The sequence below is a fragment of the Lygodium microphyllum genome, chromosome 30 (genome assembly GCF_053477565.2).
Source record: "Lygodium microphyllum isolate KBCC chromosome 30, Lygodium_microphyllum_v1.1.10, whole genome shotgun sequence".
NCBI lineage: Eukaryota > Viridiplantae > Streptophyta > Polypodiopsida > Schizaeales > Lygodiaceae > Lygodium > Lygodium microphyllum.
The window spans coordinates 1324779-1341724 of NC_141164.1; the positions used below are offsets into that span (position 1 = coordinate 1324779).

Here is a 16946-nt window from a genome sequence, read left to right on the forward strand (position 1 = left end):
GGTGAGGATCTGCATATGCTCTAGCGTGATTTTGAGCTTTTTTAATATTTTCTTGACCAAATTTTAACATACTATTCATATCCTCCAAAAAGTCTTTAGCTACCTGAACCTTTTCCTTATGCAGTCCTACTGCAAAAGGAGCTCTGGGCTGAAACCCATACATTAACATAAATGGACTATATCCAGTGGAAGAGTGCTTGGCACTGTTATTTGCAAACTCTGCTATCGGTAAATACTCTTCCCAATTAGTTTGCCTTTTACTTACATATGCCCTAAGCATATCTTCAAGAATTTGGTTAACCCTTTCAGTTTGTCCATCTGTTTGCGGATGATCCGCCGTACTCATGCTAAGTTTAGTATCCAATTTCCTAAATACCGCACGGCAAAAATGGCTATCAAATTTTCTATCCCGATCAGAAACTATATTTGCCGGAAGGCCATACAATCGGTATATGTTCTCTACGAACAATCTAGCCAATTCTGGTGTTTTAACATCAGTTGAAGTTGGAATGAACCTAGCCATTTTGGTTAACCTATCCACAATCACCCACACAGAGTCGTGCCCCCTCTGTGTTCTAGGTAAAGCAACAATAAAGTCCATGGAGATACTCTCCCATTTTCCCGAAGGAATTTCTAATGGATGGAGAAGTCCTCCCATTTTTAATCTTTCAGCTTTATTAACCTGGCATTTATTACATTTGACCACATAGTCAAGGACGTCCTTATTCATTCCAGGCCAATAGAACTGCCTTTTAATAAGACTATAAGTCTTATTAACTCCTGGATGTCCCGCACTAGGGGTATCATGACACTCAAAGAGTATCTGACGTCTTATTTCTGTATCTTTCGGGACACATAACCTACCCTTGTAGAGTAAATAACCATTATCAACGGTAAAATTCTTCCACTTGAATCCAATTTGAGCAACCCCTGATGCTCCATTTCCTTGTTGAACATCCTCAGATATTCCTTCCTCAGTAGAAGCACTTTCATTTGGATCCCCATTTTTTATTGCTTCCCATATGTTGAAATATGCCGGATCAACCTGGCATTTCCCTTTTAAAGATTCAAGCAAGTTGGAAGTGAACTGAGTAAAACTCAATCCATTAATGATGGGCATTCTACTGACTGCATCAGCTACTATATTATACTTTCCTTTTCTATATCTTATCTCATAGTCGAACTCTTGGAGGAGTTCGGCCCATCTGGCTTTACGCCCGTCTAAATCCGGTTGATCATTAAGCCACTTAATGCTTTCATGATCCGATAAAATCAAAAGTTTGGCACCATACAAATAGTGCCTTCATTTCTTCATTACATGTACTATTGCATACAGCTCCCTCTCATAAACAGAATAATTCTGTTTTGCACGATCTAATTTCTTGCTTTCAAAAGCAACTGGTCGACCTTCTTGTAATAAGACCGCGCCTATTGCCTTATCACTGGCATCAGCTTCAACCACAAATGGTTTATTCGGATCCACTATTAATAATACTGGAGCTGTAGCAATAGCTACCTTAAGTTTTTGAAAACTTTCATTTTGGTCTGTTCCCCAATTAAAACTTTTCCCTTTCCCTTTAAGTTGGTCTGTCATTGGAACAGCTATTTTGGCATAATCTCGAATGAATCTACGATAAAATCCAGATAAACCTAGGAAGATCTGCAGCTCTTCCAGGTTCCTTGGAGGTGGCCATTCAATAATTACCCTTACTTTTTTTGGATCCATGTTGATTCCCTCTTTCGAGATAATATGCCCCAAATATTTGACCTCTTGTGCAAAGAATTCACATTTAGTTTTCTTCGCATAAAGGGAATGTGTTCTTAACAGTTGGAATACAAATTGTAAGTGTTCCAAATGTTCTTCTCTTGATTTACTAAAGATCAAGATATCATCCAAAGAGACTACTACAAAATGTCCTAGATAGGGCTGTAAAACACTATTCATCAGCTTCATAAAGGTAGCTGGTCCATTAGTGAGGCCAAAAGGCATCACCAAAAAATCATAATGCCCGTATCTAGTACGAAATGCCGTCTTGGAAATATCTTGTGCCTTAATTCTTATTTGGTGATAGTCTGATCTTAAATCTATCTTTGTGAAGAATTTTGCCCCTTGTAATTGATCAAAAAGTTCTTCCATTCTGGGCATAGGAAATTTATTCTTCACCGTTATTTTATTAAGTGCTCTATAGTCAACACAAAGTCGCATAAAACCATCTTTTTTCTTTACCAATAAAATTGGTGAAGCCCAAGGTGAATTACTGGGTTGGATAAACCCTTTATCCAGGTAATCCTTAATTTGTCTTTCAACTTCTTGATACTGTGTTTCACTTAACCTATACGGTGGTTTTAAAATTGGATGTGTATCCTTATTTATATCAATTGGGTGATTTATATCACCTCTATCAGGTGGAAGGCCACTTGGTAAATCAGAAGGAAACACATCTTTAAAATCATCTAAGAAACTACTCAATTCATTATTAACATTCAACTCACAAACATAAGAAAATTGTTGCTTTATATTACAGAAAGTAAAAGTATTCTGTACAGGAAGAGACCATAGCATATATACCTCACAAACTTCCTTCGTTATCAGCTTCTGAACTTCAGTAGAACACAGCAAAGGATTATCAGATACTTCATGTTCACCTTGAATAACAAAAGTCTTACCATCCCTTTCAAATTGCAGTGTATTATGGTGATAACTACGTTTTAAGGATGGTTCCAATCCCCATAGCCACTCCCTCCCTAGAGCAATATCAGCTCTTTCCATGTTCATTATTTGGAAATCGAGTTTGTCTTTATATTCTTGAATCTCAATTTCCAAATTGGATACCATTGTATCCCATATTTTATTATCTTGGCCTTGCATCATGCGAACAACATATTGATGCCCACTCTTTTGTTGGGGAAGTTTCAATTTTTTGACAAGTGCATAATTTATAAAATTATGTGTGGCAGAGTCATCAATCATGACTCTAACCCTTTTTCCAGCTATCAATCCATGTACTCTAAGTAAATCATGTGGCCCAAAAGTAGGCTGCCACATAGAAGTTGACATACAACACTTATGTTGTACATCCATGTGCAAGACCTCTAAAGATTTGTACTTTTCATGGCTCTTTAATTCTAAGGTCTGCACTACATGGATTTGTTTTTCTTTTCCCTTGCCTTTGTCCTTATGCTTTCCTTTGTCTTCCCCCTTTTTCTTTTGAGGGCAATTCCAAGCAGCATGGTTAGGGGATAGGCAATTGAAACACAACTTTTCTTTTTTGGCCTTATCAAAGTCATCAGGACTTAAATTTGGCCTCATATATGGTTTCTTTTCAAAAGGTTGTTTTTTAGCCTTTAAAAATTGCATTTTCCTTTTAAATTTGCCCATAAATTTTGAGGTTTCCAATTCCTTAGACTTGGGCTCCGTATCAGTGAGACTAGTGAGTGTACCTGGACGCATACTATCTTCATAAATTAATGCAAATTTAATTGCCTCTTCTAGCATCTTAGGTAAACTCCGTTTTACTTCCTTTTTACAGGCTTTATCTAGTCCCCTAATCAATCCTCTTGTTTTTTGGAATTCATCTATTCCTTCCTATTTGAGGATTATCTCACGATATTCCTCCAGATATGTCAGCAGGGGTCGTCCCTTTTGTCTGACATAATCCCAATCTTCCCAATTTCTTTCCATTTCATTTTCAGCAAGAAATTCTTTCAAAAAGACAGATTCAAATTGAGCCCAAGTTTCAGGTATTTTATTTGCCTCCTTTAAAGTTCGCCACCACTTATATGCTTTGGGCCCCAAAGTTAAACTAGCCTCCAGTGCTTGGAGATGTGGTGGGGTATTTTTTAATTTATGTAAATCTTCCCATTTTTGGAGGAAATTAAAGATTGTGTCTTTATTCCTATCTTTTTCCTCCCCGTAAAATTGAGGTGGTTTCATATCCTTTAGAACTGGATTATCCCTCAATTTATGGTAAGGTTGGGGTTCCTTAGGATCTCGCATAGTCACATCTAAATCTTTCGATGAAGATGGGACATCCGAGGTTTCTATCTTCTTTTTATCTCTTTCCAACAATAAAGTTAATTGAGATTTTATTTCAGTGAGTGTTTGAGTTAAAAATTCCATTTGAACCCCCTGAGCTTGCACACGAGCCGTAAGATCATCGAATTGCTTTCGTGTAGCAAAAAATTCTTCCCATTGTTCTTCTTGTATTTCTGGTTCATGGGGATCTACCATAGGTTGGTCCCCAGAACTAGAGCTTTCCATTACCCTTTCTTTCCCTTTTTCTGCCATTAATACACTGGAATTGGAAAGCAAAGATAAGAAATTTGCATACAAAGTAAAGTACTTCCTTGATTTTAATGGCAGGCAGTGGTTGCTGGTTTGGAAAGAAACCCGAAGAGTAAGGAACAGATTTTATCTTCCCGGACTAAAGCAGTGAAGCAATCATGCTGAAAATTCAATTTCCTGACTTCAGTCGTGTATGACATTTTTCCGTCCGTTCCATGACGTTTTTCTGTCCGTCTCACAGCAGTCGCCTCGCGCACAACAATCGTGACAACAGTCGTGTCACGTTTCACGTTTTGCCTCCGTTGATCACGATCGGATCATGTTTTGCCTCACGGCTGATGCAGCTAACGCCTCATCTTTCGTTGACCAGAAACGGAGTCTTTTTTGTCTCACGCCGGTTCGTTCTGCAGACGTTGACCAGAGACGAATCCCCTTTTCGCCTTACGCCAGTCGTTTCACAAAAATGTCACTTACGTGACGTGGCGTACCACATATAACTTTCTTCGAAATGTTTTTCGTTGATTAATGGTTTTGAACCTCACGCGACTGGTATGCTGGCGGGCGACCCCTCGACTGATGGCAGGCAACTCGTCGACTGAAATACTAGCGGGCGAGCCTCAACTTGTTTAGTGAATGGCGGGCGGGCAACTCGTCGACATGAAACAAACCAAGAGACCATCGATGAAGAAATCCACAAATCCACACAACACTATATGTCGGCTCTAATACCAATGAAAGATGGCTTCGGGAAAGACAGAGAAAAACCATGAAAACCCTGAGCACGAGTGATTATTCTCCTCCCAACCACGCCTAGATAAGTGCTGGCACCTCTCTCTTCATTTCCTCTGCCAGCCGTCAACTTTTCTTGAGTCCTACTATTCTTGGACTCTCTTACTCTCTAGGCTCCCCTTAACCCCGTTCGGGCGCCCAAGAGCCCGGACGGTCATTCTCGTGCATGTTCCCCTAGATTTACCTTAACATTACATTAAATGTCACTTTAATGTCACATTCAATATTTGTGACCTTAATGTCACATTAAATATCACTTTAATGTCACATTAATGTCACACTTTATCAGGCCAATCCAACAACCTGGAGGAAGCCAACACTTCTTGCAACGAATTCTGCTCCTTACAAAAGTCAAGAGGGCGCAAAACTGCAAAATATAACATCTTCTGCCACGATGCAATCAAATGAGATAGGACAAAAGACTGGGAGACCTTAACACGCCTCGTCGAATTAAGCACATGCCATCAAGAAACTTGAATAATCATGCTACCATGAGAGATGCCAGTCTTTTAGATGAAAAATTTTGCAATATCTTGAGATTCGTACACAACCCATTGCATCTTTTAAGCAATTTCTGGATAGACTCCCTTTGCATTTCAACTTGTCTTATTTGAAGCATTTAATCTTCCAAGGCTATATGCAGCAATTGATTGATAGATTTTTATTGGACTTCACCTCTGAGGGCAATGCTTCTTTTGAACGATTGCTCTCTAAAGTGCAGCGGGTTGTTCGGCAGTATGGGATTCATCATGCCTCTCTTTGTCGACGGCGTCGACAAGCAACGGAGGACCTACTGGCTTTGGTACGTTCTATGCTGGTGGACACTCCAGATCATGTATTTCTGTTGTCACTGGCGATGCGTTTGGCTGATCTTATTAAAGAGTTTCAGTTCAAATCTTATCAGCATGCCGAATTGCAAAATCTCACTGAGAATTTGCAAGATAGTGCTTGTCAGGCTCATAAGTTCTTTCGAGCTCTACATGCATCTCCTGCTCGAGAAAATATGACTAGACTCCAAGATCCAGAAGGTCGAATGGTCATTGATCCTCGGACTATTGTGAATGTGTGCAGGAATTATTTTCTAGATCTTCTTGGTTGTACTCCTTCATCTTCTGACCAAGTTACTCATGCACGCTCGGTTTTCTATGATCTGGTCCGCAATCAGGTTCCACTTGATATGCAAACTACTTTGGAGATAGATATTTGTGAGGCAGAGGTTATGGATGTTTTGTTATGCCTGCTCAAGGATAAAAATCCCGGTTTGGATGGTCCCACCAATGAATTATTTGAGATTTCTGCTACCCAACTCGTGAAACCATTGACGACTATGTTTCTGCAAGTTTGGGAAACGGGGATCATGCCTTCCTCATGGAAAAAAGGTCTTATCAAATTGCTTCCAAAAGTTCCTTCGCCGTTAATGTTGAAACATGGGAGTCGAATTTCTTTGATGGGTTCGATGTATAAAATCTTTCCAAAGTGATGACGAATCGGCTCCACAAGCATCTTCCGGCCATTGTGCATCCTCTTCAATCTGGTTTCATTAAGGGCCGAAACATTCTGCATAATATCTTAAATGTGCAAATGGCTATTGACTATGCAAGGCACTCTAACCAGCAAGTGGTATTGATTCAATTGGATCTGGAAAAGTTTTTGATTATTTAGACTGGTCTTTCATTGCAGAACTTATGCCTACTATGAGCTTAGGTACTCGAATGTCCCGCTTGATCTACACTATTAGTGCTGCGGCTTCTTCGCGAGTTATGCTAAATGGTGGTGTTACCGAGCCATTTGTCCTTGCACGCTCTATGAGACAGGGTTGCCCTTTGAGTCCTCTCTTCTTTGCCCTTGCGACTCATCCGGTTCTTTCGATGTTATCTTCTATGGCAGCTTCTACTCAGTTGGTTGGATTGTCTCTTCCTTTTGGACAGTACTTCATTAGTCAACCTTTAGCTGATGACAGCTTTATGATTTTCCGTGCGGACAAGGACAATCTTGCAAAGCATTAGATGTTTGGATGCTCTTTGGTCATGCTTCTGGTCTTCATATCAATGCTTTCAAATCAGCCATTCTCAGTTGCACGGAGTCCGATTTACAGTCATTGTTTCTTTTGCACCACTACTGTGGAATCGGCCCGTCATCAATTTATCTCTTGCCCTCTCGCTAAGAATATCTGGTTACTCTTGTCAACGGTTTGGCGAGCAGTGGTTGGTTCCTCGCTAAGCCCTTTTGATTGGGTTTTGTACGGCCAAAATACTCCACACCGACACAGTTGCATATGAAGATCTTGTTTCACTTTCTTAGATACAAGGGATGCTGGCACAATTGGACCACTCGGAATGCCTTTCTTTTTGATTCGGCCTCGAATGTTCCGGGACATATTGCGAGGCTTAAAGGTCTCTTGCATTGGCAGATAGATCTCATTCAGCACTCTAACTTACTCCCTCAGGATGTACAGACCTGTTTTTAGGGTTTCGAAATCACCTGCAGAACTGTTTTAGGTTTCGTTTTCATCTCTACTGCTGTTTTAGGGTTTCAAATTCCTACAAACCTGTTTTTCGGGTTTCGAAATCAGCTGCAGAACTATTCTAGGATTTCGTTTTCGTCTCTCCGTGACAGCAGCTGTGCTGACTCTGTTCACAGAGAGAGAGAGAGAGAGAGAGAGAGAGAGAGAGAGAGAGAGATCTTCAGCGAGGCAGTACTGGAATTCTGCGGGTACAGACAGACTGTGGCAGCACGTCTCTCATTGTGAACGTGACTGCAGACTGAAGACACCTGTGATACAGGATGACAGCAGACTATTGATCTCTACCTATTTGTAAATACGCACAGAGAGAGAGAGAGAGAGAGCGCCCTACAAATAGCTTCAGATCGCTTGTTAAAGTGGATATACAACATGGCTGGTCTGGACATGGACTTTATTGACCAAACGGTGGCAGCCATTGGTCCACATTTTGAAACAGAGGAACCAGAGGATATGGTTCCTTGCATAGAGGAGATGCCACCCGGTCCTTACTTCCAGCCTACTGGCAAACGCATCAAGCATACTTCGGAAGATACAATGGATCATCAGGAACGTTCTTATGCTCAGGTTGCTTCTGATTCTGTGGATTCTCAAGATGTTAACTGGGAGCATTTGTTGGAGTTTGCCAACACTCTGCTTGGTGATTATGTTCAACATAATCATGAAGCGTTTTCTAACTCTGAAACTGAAGATGTTCTGGAAGCCACTGTGGATCCTAAAAATGTTTTGCGCTCATTCTCAGTGTTTTATGAACGTGTTGTTATACTCTTCTTCACTGGTAGGATCCCAGTGCTTTCCTATATTAGCCAGTGGCTGCAAAGTCTACTAAAAGGGGAGTGTGTTGAAGATATTTTTGTTGGGCCCCAAGGCTTTTATGAGGTGCTGTTGAAATCCGAGAAGCATCATGCCGATCTATTGACTAAACTGCCATTGTTCTTTGATCACCGTTTGGTCCATGTTGTGCCATGGCACCCAGTGGCAGATTTTCAGCGCTTGCTTCCACGCGAATGCCCGGTGTGGGTTGAAGTGGAAAACTGTCCGGCTGTCTATTGGACACTGTTAAAGGATGCCATGGCTGTTGTGGGCATTATTTTGGTTCCCCCAAGCCTAAGGGCCACAAATCGTAACCGTTTGTGCATGTTACGGGATACTTCTCGAAAAAGGCTTGCTTGGTTACGTCTTAATTGCTCTGGCATGCATCCTTTGCACTTTCGTTTGAAATGGGATAACTTTGTAGGCCTTTGTTTTCCGTGTGGAAAATTGAGGCATTTTATGGCCGAATGTCCAACGAAGCAACCGACTTCAGATGCTGAGCATGTTTTATCTCCCATGGAAGATGTGGTGCTTGATGCTCCGTCGCACTATGCGACCCAGCCACCTAAAGTTTTAGATAAAGACAAACAACATATTTCGGGTTTGGATTCCCGTGACAATGACTGGGTAGATGTACGTGCCAAAAAAGGTAAAAGGTTTGATGCAGGCATGGAGGATACGATGCCTAATGCTTCACAACATTCCTTGAGTACTTATATGCGCAGGAAAGACATGTTGTCTTCAGAGCACACTACTCATGCTATAGTTTCTTCTGCTCCTCGCAATCAGCCCACTAGGAAAGTATATATGGATGGTCCGAGGGGCCCACCCGCTAAGTTGGCTTTTGATGCTAGAGGTAAGGTGATTACCCCATGGGATCGTCGTTATCCCTGTTCCATCCCCAAGACAGTGGATACAACGTCTACCTCTAAATCTGGCAGTCAGAGCTCTTTTGCCGTATTAGCTGATTTTTTGGATGAGGGAGTCCTTGACATTCTAGCAGAATAGGTTAAATCAAGAGAAGCTTTGCCTCGTTTCTGATTTTCTTTTTTGAATACACATGAAGATAGCCAGATGGAATGTGCGAGGCATTTGTTCTCGCAATAAGCAACATGCCATGTGGAGTTTATTGCATGAGAATCACTAGGATGTCTTGTGTGTTGTTGAGCACAAGAGTCACGCCGAAGCACGAAAAGTTGTGGATTGCCATGGGTTTCGCTTGTTTTATACAGGGACACATACCATGCATTATTCTGGTGTGCTTATGATTGTACATGAGAAATATCAGCCTGTTCTTATTAAAAATGATGTGCATGGTCGTTTTGTGGTGACTGAAGTCTTATTTGAAGGAGAGATCTTATGGTTACTTGGGCTCTATGCTCCAAATGACCCTTTATCCTGTCGGGATCTTTGGAATACTTTGCAAACCTCCTTGTCACTTGGCAGACCGGGTTTTTTTAAGCAGGATTTTAATATATGTGTTGATCCTTCACAGTCCACATCAGAGCATTCGATGATGGACGCTCCGGAAAGCTGTGTGTGGAATGCGTTTGCTCTTGCCGTACTAAAGCAAAATCTCTGGTCATGGCTACACCCTTCTTCTACAAGGTTTACTTTTTATTCTGCATAGTATACAACTACATGGTCGCGGTTGGACTGGTGTACATGCAGGATGATGCCTTTCTTCCTGACACGCTGGAAATGAAAGTATTGCAGCAATATGCCTTGTCGGACCATTTTCCTCTACAGCTTGAGATGCTTGTACAACCCATTGCACCTTTTAAGAAATTTATGGATAGACTCCCTTTATGTTTCAACTCGTCTTATTTGAAGCATTCAATCTTTCTGGGTTATATGCAGCAATTGATTGATAGATTTTTATTGGACTTCTCCTCTGAGGGCAATGCTTCTTTTGAACGACTGCTCTCTAATGTGCAGCGGGTTGTTCGGTAGTATGGGATCCATCATGCCTCTCTTTGTCGGCGGCGTCGACAAGCAGCGGAGGAATTACTGGCTTTGGTTCGTTCTCTACTAGTGGAGACTCCAGATGATGTATTTCTGTTGCCATTGGCTATGCGTTTGGCCGATCTTATTAAAGAGTTTCAATTGAAATCTTATCAACAGGCCAAATTGCAAAATTTGACTGAGAATTTGCAAGATAGTGCTTGTCAGACTCATAAGTTCTTTCGAGCTCTCGATGCATCTCTTGCTCGAGAGAATATGACTAGACTCCAGGATGCAGAAGGTCAAATGGTCATTGATTCTCAGACTATTGTGAATATGTGTAGGAATTATTTTCTAGACCCTCTTGATTCTACTCCTTCACCTTCTGACCAAATTACTCATGCCCGCTCAGTTTTCTATGATTTGGTCCGCAATCAAGTTCCACATGACATGCAAACTACTTTGGAGACAGATATTCGTGAGGCGGAGGTTATGGATGTTTTGTTACACTTTCCCAAGGATAGAAGTCCCGGTTGGGATGGTCTCACCAATGAATTCTTTGAGGTTTTTGCTACCCAACAAGTGAAACCATTAACGGCTATGTTTTAGCAGGTTTGGGAAACGGGGTTCATGCCTTCCTCATGGAAAGGAGGACTTATCAAACTGCTTCCAAAAGTTCCTTCGCCGTCTATGTTGAAACATTGGCGACCGATTTCTTTGATGGGTTCTATGTATAAAATCTTTTCCCAAGTGATGGCGAATAGGCTCCATAAGCATCTTCCTGCCATTGTGCATCCTCTTCAATATGGTTTCATTAAGGGCCGAAACATTCTGCATCATGTCTTAAATGTGCAAATGGCTATTGGCTATGCAAGGCACTCTAATCAGGAGGTGGTATTGATTCAATTGGACCTGGAAAAGGCTTTTGATTATTTAGACTAGTCTTTCATTGCAGAACTTATGTCTACTATGGGCTTTGGTACTCAGATGTCTCGTTTGATCTACACCATTAGTGCTGCGGCTTCTTCACGAGTTATGCTGAATGGTGCTAATACCGAGCCATTTGTCCTTGCATGCTCTATGAGACAAGGTTGCCCTTTAAGTCCTCACTTTTTTGCCCTTGCGACTCATCCGGTTCTTTCAATGTTATCTCATATGGCAGTTTCTACTCAGTTGGCTGGATTGTCTCTTCCTTTTGGACAGCACTTCATTAGTCAATCCTTGGCTGATGAAAGCTTTATGATTTTGTGTGCGGACAAGGATAATCTTCACAAAGCATTAGATGTTTGGACTCTCTTTGGTCATGGTTCTGGTCTTCATATCAATGCTTTGAAATCAACCATTCTCAATTGCACGAAGTCAGATTTGCAGTCATTGGACTGGCAGGCAATGGTTGTTCCCCGTGGTTCCATTTTCAGGCATCTTGGGTACCCTTTGGGTGTTGATGTTCGGCCAAAGAAACTACTAGAGTGGATTTCACAGAAACTGGCAGCTAAGTTTCTGTATTGGAAGTCACAAGCTTGGCCCTTCCATGTTCGCCTCAAAGTGGCTCAGAAAATTATATTGCCAATGCTCACACATTTCTTGCCATTGCTGCCTTGGACTACTACTACATTGAATGTTCTTACTCAGTACATTCGTTTCATGTTATGGAAGAAGGACTCCTTGCATACAGGCATTTCATGGATTTCTTTGTCGCATACATATACCCCCAAACGCATGGGTGGTAGGGCTATTTTGGATGCCGAAAGTCATATGTTGGCACTCCGTTGGTCTCTTTTTCGTGCCATGTGCTTGGATCATCACCAGTGGGTCTTTATAGCCCGTTATTGTCTTGAGGATCACGGGCTTGTGCATGGTAATACCCAAATTCGGAGCTGTTGGTGGCATGTTCTTAATGCAAACTCTCGGATTTCTAGTCCTTCATCATCTCTGCTTGCTCATTTTGTATGTTCCTAGAAATCGGTTCTCCAGAAGGCTCAGTGGCATCCAACGGAGGACCGCTTAGCTACTAACTCTTTTCAACTGGAATTGTTGGCAGCCTCGCGATTACTTTCTTGGAAAGACAAACATGATCTCAGACCAAAATTTTAACCGCATGGCACGTTTGGGCTTAACTTCAGTTTTGCAGAAGCCACCCTTGCCAATCGCAATGTGTTGATATCGTTTCGTACAGCCAGGAGGCTTTTCAGGATACCCTGATTTATGAGGACAGCTTTTGATGGTACTCCAGAGCAGACAACCCTTTCGTGCCCTTGCTTCGGATCGTCCCTGGCAGGATTGGGACCTTGCAGACCGACTGAATTTGAAAAAGACCTCAGCTAACCAGGTGTATCATCTTCTGATTAAAGATCATCAATGGCTGGTCACTAAAGCTAATACTGTATGGGAATTACGTAAATCTTAGTCATGGTGGAAGGTAACTGTGATGGAGGGCTGGTTGAACAAAACACCTTTCAAATGCAAGGTCTTTCTTTGGAGGGTGATGATTGGTGGTCTTCCTCTTGCTTCAGCCCTTTTCAAGCGTCGAATCTCCAACAACAATTGTTTCTTTTGCACCACCCGTGTGGAATGGGCCCGTCACCGATTTATTTCTTGCCCTCTCGCTAAGAAAATCTGGTCACTCTTGTCAGCAGTTTGGCGAGCAATGGTTGGTCTCTTGCTAAGCCCTTTTGATTGGGTTTTTGTGCGACCCAAATACCCCACACCGGCACAGTTGCATATGAAGATCTTGTTTCACTTTCTTAGATATTGGGACTGTTGGCACAATTGGACCATTCGGAATACTTTTCTTTTTGATTCAGCCTCTAATGTTCATGGACATATTGCTAGGCTTAAAGGTCTCTTGCATTGGCAGATAGATCTCATTCGGCACTTTGACTTACTCCCTCAGGAGGACTCACTTCCCTAGCATATGGCAATTTCCTCTGCGTCTTTGCCATGACTTTTATAACTCTTTTGTCATTTAGTACTTTATAAATACAACATCCATTACGAAAAAAAAGAGAGAGAGAGAGAGCTACTGGTCCATTTTCTGATCAGAGAATGGCACTTTGCTGCAAAAGATAGTCGTCTGGGCCCTCGGCAGGTAGGGGACAACAAGGAGTCACCTTCCAAGAGCCAACAACAGCATTGCTAATCAAGTGACAACAATTTGGAGATACGTGGCAGTGGATGACTGCATTAAATGCTGGCTAGAGCAGGCACCAGGCAGAATTTAGGGTTTTCTCGCAAAGAAAATCAAATTTCTCTCTCATATTGGCTTTCTCTCACCTTCTCCAACTCATTCTGAAGAGATCTCAGCCAGTTTGAGTAGATCTCAGCCAAATTTAGCGAACAGCAAAGAAATCTCTGCTGTAAACCCTAAAGTTTTGCAAAAATTTAGGACTTATCAACCACCTTGGGACCCGTGTCAAGAAGAGAAGACATCGTACACTGAAATCCACACTTGAAATTCATAGAATCGACAAGGATTTAGATGCCAGATCATCCATTGTGAATTGGGGCAACATTTGGCCAATTGGTGGTTCCATTTGTGCAATTTCTCTATAAAAAGCAAGGGGGCCAATTGGCCCAAATTGCTTGTTGATTGTATGTAAAGCAAGGGGCTTTTGGATCAGCAAAGGAGATTGTAGAATCTTAACTTGTACTCAACCCATTAGCAATTAAAGTTAAAGAAATACCGAAAGGGGTGCCAGTTTTGGGGGCATTCAGGTGTTTATTGTCCAAGATTATTAAGGTAAATCGTGCATTTCAATTTATGTTTGTTTGCAGATTGCTATAACTGCTTAATCAAGGAATTACCACCCTTTCCAAGAAGGAAGACTGGTTTCACAGAGACCCCAAAAGGAATTGCTCTTAACACTTAACCATGCATGATCTTTGAAAAGCAATGATATATCAGATTTGCAAAATCTTGCTCTAAGATTAATTCAAGGGTGTTTCAAGTCCAAACAAGGGAGGTGTTGCCAAACAAGCAAAGAATCGAAAATTCTTACCCATAGATCATGACACTTCTAGGCATATGAAAGTTATGTTGTTGCACGGAACGGAATTACCACGAAGTAGTGTTTCAGGGCTTCAATGCATCAACAATAGCAACTAGGCCAAGTCTAGCCATCCTATTTAAGTCGGGGCAAGCTTCTAGTTTTGCATCCCAAGAAATAATTCTAGAAGTAACCAATATTTCTGCTTGCAAGAAATTTGCTAACATATGGTTTTCTAGGAACACCAAAAGTATTATTTAAGAACCATTTGCCAAGAGCAAACACGATGAGTCAACAATGGGGAGAATTGCAATCATATGGGCTCCTCAACACTAAGCACATCCCATCATGAGGCTTGAATTTGAGTTTTGCAACTTGCCATGCAAAATACCCATATTTTCTTTTAAAAATCTAGCAATGGAAACCGAAGGCTGGTGCCTAAACCACATGGCATTGAATAAGGTCTATCTAAGGGCTGTTATGTGTGTCTCCATGTCTAAGATTGCACCACCCCCTATTCATTTAGGTGGGCAAATATGATCCCAATAAGTCCAAGAAATGTGTGTGTCTCCATGTCTAAGATTGCACCACCCCCCATTCATTTAGGTGTACAAATATGATCCCAAGAAATCTAAGTAATACCAAACTGTGTGACTTCCATGAAGGCAATCTTTGACCAGGGCAGCAATGGTAAGTACTACAAGATCCTAAAGCAGATGGACCATGTGACTTCCAACAAGGTAATCTTTGACTAGGGCAAGCAATGGTACGTAGCATATGATCATGGGCAAACATAATCACTTAGGCAACTTTGATGCACAATCCAACACAATGTGAGGACAAGGCTTTAATATTTTAGAATCCCCTTCCTTGTGTTGTGCAGGAGTTGGACTAGCCAGGCCATACCTATGAGTTCACAACTTTGTCCATAATGCGAGCTGAAATTCACTCAAGCAAGGCTACGCACATCACATCATTACTCAAGTTGGACACCACCTAAAGGGAGGTGAAGAAGGTCACAACTCATTGACTTTTTCTAGACAATGATATCACACACTATCCCCACACAGCAAGGGGTGACACTCCACAAAGCTAAGGCAATCGGAGCTGCACTCCAGTCGAGGTTGCATGGATACCAACTGCACAAACTGCACCAAAGTGAGATTATGGAGATCTGTTGATAGCATGAGCAGCACCTGGTAACATTGAGAGACCAGCCCAAATGCTATTCACAGGCATTTTCACTTCTACATTGTTAGCAAGTACACCCTTGTGCTTTCTGGCAACATTTATCAATGTAGCACTTTCCTCAGCCGTTGCTTTTGTTTGTTTGCCACCTCTACAAATATCTTAATTTCCTACTCCACCTACATCTTAAATTCCTTGATTTTGTTGCTAATTGGAGCACACACCACAGTTTGCCCAAGGGGGTCATTCTCAAGTTGTCCAATCTCTGTCTTACATTTTGCCAACTCTTCCAACACTCAATTTTCTCATTTTTAAAGCAAAGATATGCCTTCGAGCCTTTTTACATTTTCTCTTTCATTCCAACGCAGTAAAGGATTGTGAAAATTCAATCTCACAACGTATGATGACTGATCTCATTTCTCATCATTAAATACATTATCATATTGTTTTTCTCTTAATTCCCGCATAATTTCAATTATGATTTCTTCTTTCATGAGGCATATCTATACTCACATTAGTATGTGCATCTTCTCATGCATCACCTCATCTGTAATCCCACTTGTCTATCCTCGCCTCCTACCATCTGTGGGGTAGCCCAGTCCCTAAATTTTCATGTATAGTGAATTAAAATCTCGGATATTTTGGAGGTATACAGAAGTTGGGTTGTTGTTATTTAAAATTTTCTGGTTCATCTATTATTTAAAATTTTCTGGTTCATCTGTTATCACTAGCATGGAGTGAACTGTTGTCTGTTCCTCTACTAACTATTTTATTTAAAAAACTAGTGAATTCTGATTAACATTTTGGCACTCAGCATTCACTACACACAAATCAAATCAATGTCTCCAATTCATAAGCACAATAATCTCTGACAAACACACCAATACATGCTACACAATTGCAATCACAACTGCATTCCGAGTTCTCATGACATCAATCAATGTCAAAACAAATACCCAATATATGCCACACAGCTGCATTCTGCGTTCCTGTGACAGCAATGTCAAAGTGAATGACTTCCAAGAGTTCGTGACTGCATTACTGTTTGCAATTCCCAGAGCACACAATTGTATTCACAAAGCAAACAAACTACAATACTGTCTCCGATGTATTTGCTCACTTTGCACAAATACTACCTTGTTATGCACAAGGTCATGTGGAAATATTGAGCACAAATTCTGGGATCACAACTACTAGTTAAATTATGACTGATTACTGATTACAGTTTGCATTATGACTGCATTGTTGTTCACTTCACGACAGAATCAGGGCATTGCTACTTGAACACACTATATTACTATTATGTTAGACAGCAATCGGGCAACGCCTCAGGCAAGGTTCCAAACATCGAAAAGCCTTTGCAAAAACTGTGACAAGGGATCAAGCTTTCAAATATGTTGATGATATATTAAGAAAGCCA

The 16946-nt window shown here is 41.2% G+C and overlaps 1 protein-coding gene across 3 annotated transcripts in view; it reads right to left on the bottom strand.

Annotated features, from left to right (window-relative positions):
- The window catches only part of LOC148009479 (uncharacterized), a 223115-nt gene that overhangs the window by 116296 nt on the left and 89873 nt on the right, over positions 1 to 16946 (bottom strand). The window lies entirely within an intron of this gene.